Here is a 6,226-nt window from a genome sequence, read left to right as displayed (position 1 = left end):
TATATTAGTCAGGAACATGAGCCACTATGTTTACTTTTGCATGTGATATTTCTTGCTTGATGTTTGATTCATTGAATAAATATTCTCATTCTGTAAAATCAGCCAACATTTCGATGGTTATATCTGACACAAAAAGCTGTTTTCTATTGTAGGTCTTATTTTCAGAAGTGTTGCAGGGGGGATCTCTCAAGGCTGATAAGGGGCGTTTCTAGTGTTTTTTTTCGTACTGTGGCACAGGCCACCCACCAAAAATTATCCTCAAATTTTAAAACTATTGTGTTTATATGGGGTTAAAATATCTTTCCCTGCAGTACCCTTACAAAAATTAACCATGGTTTTACCACAAAAAACTACTATAGTTAAAACCATGCAACTACAAATTAACCTTGGTTTTGCTAACCATAGTTTAACCATGGTATTTGTAATAAAACTGTGGTTATACAAATAAAAAAACCATGGTCCTACTGTACTTTTATTACAATAAAACAATGGTTAATTTTCGTAAGGGTAGATCTGTTTTATATAAAACTGATGAAATTGAACAAAAACAGACAATATTTCACAGTACCAGACCAGTTGTGTTAAAGCTCACTCAAAATTAACCTTTTGTTTATTGGACGGTTGTATAAAAATCAATATCATGTTTGCAGTTGTGCTATTTGGGCAAAACTCTACACTGTAAACATTGCAAGGAATTTACAGGGTTAAAGGAAGAATTTACAGGATTCCCATGGTTTTCCCATTATAGACATGGAGATTGCAAACACTGGTTTCTCTGATCACAATTCTGTGACTTTTACTACTGCTTTTCCTCGTCGATCAAGTAACGTCACTACATCTGCTCAGGCCCGCTGGGTTCGCTACTTTTCTCCTACAGCCTGCGAGGACTTTGCTACTGCCTACAAGGCAACTGATGAATTGTCAATCATAAACTGGTTCTCAGAAAGCTCTGACACTGATGCACATTGTAAGTTGTTTAGTAACACCTGCCTGAGCATCGTTAACAACATTGCTCCCCTGAAGATGAAGCGTTCTACTAAAAAATCTGCTCCTTGGTTTAATGACTCTCTTCGTTCACTTCAACAGAATTGTAGACAAACAGAACGCAAATGGCATAAGGACAGGTTGCAGGTGTCCTATGACATTTTAAAAGGGAGTCTCTCTGTTTTCCAGAAAGCAGTTAAGTCTGCTAAATTTAAATTTCTTTCTGAAATTGTCTCAAAAAATCACCATAGACCAAGAGTTTTATTTTCAACTATAGACGCTGTTTTAAATCCTGCTGTTGTTGTTTTCCCTGATGTGTCTGATCTCCTATGTGAAAACTTTCTGTCGTTTTTTGTTGAGAAGACGACAAGGTTAAGACCTCAATCACTTGTGAATTCTCATGCTCTTCCTGAAACAATTAGGTGCTCCTCTATTTGGAGCATGTTTGATTTAATTAGCCTTCAGACCTGCAAAGATATTATTGATCATCTGAAACCAACTTTTTGTCCTTATGATAGTATTCCATCACACTTTTTTAAGCAAATTATTGATACCATAGGGCCTGTTTTTTATTAACGTGTTTGGGTATGGTCCCTGACTGCCTAAAACATGCTTCAGTCACCCCCTTTTGAAGAAACCAAATCTGGATGTGTCTGATTTAGGTAATTTCAGACCAATTTCGAATCTCCCTTTCATTTCAAAAATTTTGGAAAAGGTTGTGTTTACTCAGCTACATTATTTCCTGGAATCTAATTCACTATATGAGACTTTTCAGTCAGGATTCAGAAAACTTCACAGTACTGAATCTGCTCTATTAAAAGTTACTAATGATATTATGCTGGCTACAGATAATGGGAGTGCTGTTGCTCTGGTCCTTTTAGATCTCAGATCAGCTTTCGATATGGGTGATCATACAATTCTTATTTCCTGACTGGAAAATCTTGTAGGCATGCAGGACACAGTTTTAAAATGGTTTCAGTCCTTTTTAAATAACAGGAAATTTTCTGTATGCATTGGAAAACACACTTCCTCAGCAGCACATCTCTCCTGTGGTGTTCCGCAGGGATCTATTCTTGCTCCAACATTGTTCTCTTTATACCTGCTGCCATTGGGCTCCATCTTTTTAAAATATGGTGTATCTTTTCACTTATACGCTGATGACACCCAATTGTACCTGCCCTTTAAACATAATGATTCAAGCTCTATAGAGGTCCTGCTGGCCTGTTTACAGGAAGTGAAATTATGGCTTACACAAAATTTTCTGGCCTTAATTGAGAATAAAACCGAAATAGTACTGTTTGGTCCAAGTGATTTCTATGATTTAGGTGACCTTGACCTTGGCGACTTAAGTTCTTATGTCTCCCCATGTGTGAAAAATCTAGGGGTGTTGTTTGATTCTGGTCTCAAGTTCGATAAACAGATTAATTCTGTTGTTAAGTCATGTTTTTATCATTTACAACGTCTCACAAAAGTTAAACATTTTCTTTCTCTAAAGAATTTTGAAATAGCTATCCATGCATTTATTACGTCACGTCTTGACTACTGCAATTCACTCTATTATGGAGCTAACCAATCTTCGATTGGACGCCTTCAAATGGTTCAAAATGCTGCAGCCAGGCTGCTGACTGGTAGTCGCAAATTCGATCGAATTTCTCCCATTTTAACATCTCTGCACTGGTTACCAGTCAAACAGAGAATAGAATTTAAAATTTTAGTTTTTGTTTTTAAAGCATTACACGGCCTCGCTCCAACTTATTTATCAGATCTCTTACGTTGTCATAATCCGTCCAGGGCACTTAGATCCGGCAACCTTGGAGTGCTTTCTGTTTGTCGATCGAGGTTAAAACATCGTGGAGACTGTGCTTTTGCGATAGCGGGCCCTAAACTCTGGAATAGTCTCCCGGTATCAATCCGAATGGCGTCATCACTCTCCTCTTTCAAATCTAAACTTAAAACACATCTTCTGAGTGTGGGATTTTAATGTATTACTCTAATTTCATGTATGCTGTTTTATAAATTGTTATAGATCCTGTTTTTTATTTGAGCTTACTGATCTGTACAGCATTTTGGTCAACCTTGGGTTGTGTTTAAATGTGCTTTATAAATAAACAATGAAATGAAATGAAAGAAAGTTATTGTACAATAAATGACTAAAGTCAGAAATTTACTGTGAAATCAATGCATGCTGGGTGATTTTCTTACAAATTACTGTGAATGAACAGCAGAATGATTCTAACATCACAGCAATTTACTGCTCTTGTTTTATTGTGAATTCACATTATAAAGTTGTCTTTAACTGCATGTGCCATTGTGAGAAATTTAGTTGTTTACTACTGTAATTGTAAAAGTCACTATAATGGTGGTTAGAGATTAGAATTTGTTTGGGATCTTGACCTTGTAAATAGCGCCATCAGCGAACAACAAACAAATAACCCTGATGGCTTTTTCATCATGGCCGGTGACTTCAACCACGCAAACTTAAAGACAGTTTTGCCAAAGTTCTACCAACATGTGAACTTTGCAACAAGGGGAAACAACACACTGGACTTTGTTTACACAACAGTAAAGAACTCTTACAAGTCTGTACCCCATCCCCACCTCGGGTACTCAGACCACATCACTGTTATGCTAATCCCAGCATATAGACCACTTCTCAAACTCGCCAAACCAGTTCAAAAGCAGATCACTGTATGGCCAGACAATGCCACCTCAGCACTGCAGGACTGCTTCCAGGACACAGACTGGAACATGTTTAAAGAGGCAGCCACCTACAACAACCACACAGACCTGCATGAGTACACTGAAACTGTGACTGCTTACATCAAAAAGTGCACTGATGATGTGACAGTCACCAAGACCATCACCACACGTGCAAACCAGAAGCCATGGATGACAGCAGAGGTTCGTGGGCTGCTAAAGACCAGGGCCCGTATCCCTAAAGATTCTGAGAATCCTCTCAGAGAGCTCCTAACTTAACCTAAAAATTCCTTGCCAGGAGTTTTAGCTTAGAAGTGATTCCAGAACATTTTCAGTGAACTCTGAGCAAGGAATGGATGGAAAATCCGATCTTAGTGAGGAGGTGTGGTTGACCCCGTTGCTAGGTATGAGTCATCATTTCAAAAGCCGTGATTGGTTGATCCTACAAGTTTGATGAAAATGAACTTTTGGTGATAATGAGCAAAGGATGTACCCTCAAATCAATAAACATAATTATACACTCTAATCTTATGCAGACTGTAATTGTAAATAATATTTCACATTCAAGAAAATATCTGGAAAATGAATAGTAAGCTGTAGGGGTTATAGCCTAACATTAGAATCTAAAATATGTGAAAACTTAAGCTCATTACACCCTGTTCAAATAATGATTTGTGTCTTATTTGCTCATATTAATATCCTAGCTGGCATATTTTGTACTTTCACTCCCATATGGACCCCATTGAAAACAAGATGGCCTATCTCAAGGGGCTGTCCTTAATGAAGTAGTAATTGCATCTCTAAGGAGATCCACCACAAACATGATTCCTGCACGATCCAATCTGTAGCGTCTCAATAATTCCCTGTCATCCAGTGTTTGCAGGACATCTCTCCTGCCTCCTCTGTTGGCCATTTTGTGCAGCTGCTTAGGGGAACTCCTAAGCCACTAAAAGTCCTCTTCCCTGCTCTTAGCAGATCTCGCCTTAGGAGCCCTTTTAAGCGCTAGGAATCTTGAGGAATAGCTTTTATATTAACTGGGATTTTCGTGTCACTTTTAGGGGAAATTCTAAGAAAACGTCATGACTCTGAGAATTTTCTTAGAATTTGGCCGCTAGGAGCCACTTTTTGCACAAAAATTCTTTAGGGATACGGGCCCAGAGATGAAGCATTCAGATCAGGAGATAAAGCAGCCCTCAAAACAGCAAGAGCCAGTCTGTCCTGTGGCATCAAAAATGCAAAACGGTCATACGCTCAAAAAATCATCAATCACTTCACAGACAGCAGAGACACACGGAGCCTGTGGCAAGCCATTCAGACCATCACTGACTACAAGCCCCCGCAACAGGCCTGTGATGAGGACACATCCCTCCCTGATGCACTCAACCACTTTTATTCACGGTTTGAAATGCAGAATGACACACCTGCACAAAAACTGCCCACACCTCCCAACGACCGGGCGCTCTGTCTGTCTCCAGCCGACGTAAGGAAGACCCTATCTAGGATTAACACACGCAAGGCTGCGGGACCTGACAACATACCTGGCCGTGTTCTGAGAGACTGTGCTGCACAGCTGACAGATGTCCTAACAGATATCTTCAACACCTCGCTGAGCCAGGCAGTCGTCCCCACGTGTTTCAAATCCACAACAATCATACCGGTACCAAAGAAATCAACTGTGTCCTGTCTAAATGACTACCGTCCCATAGCACTGACTCGAATTATGATGAAGTGCTTTGAGGGGTTAGTCATGCACAACATCAAAACCAGCCTCCCCAACACACTCGACCCGCTCCAGTTTGCATACCGTCCAAACCGCTCTACGGACGATGCAATTTCCTCCACCTGGCTCTTACCCACCTAGAAAATAAAGACTCCTATGTAAGAATGCTGTTCATTGACTTCAGCTCGGCATTCAACACAATAATCCCACAACAGCTCATAAATAAACTAAACCGGCTGGGCCTTAACAATTCCCTGTGTAATTGGATCCTGGACTTTCTAACCGGAAGACCTCAGTCAGTCCGTGTCGGCCACAACACCTCGAGCACTACCACACTGAGCACAGGGGCCCCACAAGGCTGTGTGCTCAGCCCGCTGCTCTTCACAATGCTGACCCACAACTGCACTGCCAAGTTCAGCTCCAACCACATCATCAAGTTTGCTGATGACACAACAGTGCTAGGTCTCATCAGCAACAACGATGAAACGCACTACAGAGAGGAAGTGGCACAGCTGGCTGAATGGTGTGGCACTAACAATCTGTCCCTCAATGTAGAGAAGACAAAGGAGGTTGTGATGGACTTCAGAAGAAACTCCGTTGACCACCCCCCCACTGACCATCGACAGCTCGACTGTGGAAAGAGTCAGCAGCACTAAATTCCTGGGGGTGCACATCACAGAGGATCTCACCTGGACCACCAACACCATGTCACTCTCCAAAAAGGCACAACAGCGCATACACTTTCTCCGCCAGCTGAAAAGAGCAAGTCTCCCTCCACCCATCCTCACCACATTCTACAGAGGCACCATTGAGAGTGTGCTGACC

The sequence above is a fragment of the Barbus barbus genome, assembly GCF_936440315.1.
Source record: "Barbus barbus genome assembly, chromosome: 38".
Lineage (NCBI taxonomy): Eukaryota > Metazoa > Chordata > Actinopteri > Cypriniformes > Cyprinidae > Barbus > Barbus barbus.
This window is presented reverse-complemented; position numbering follows the sequence as displayed.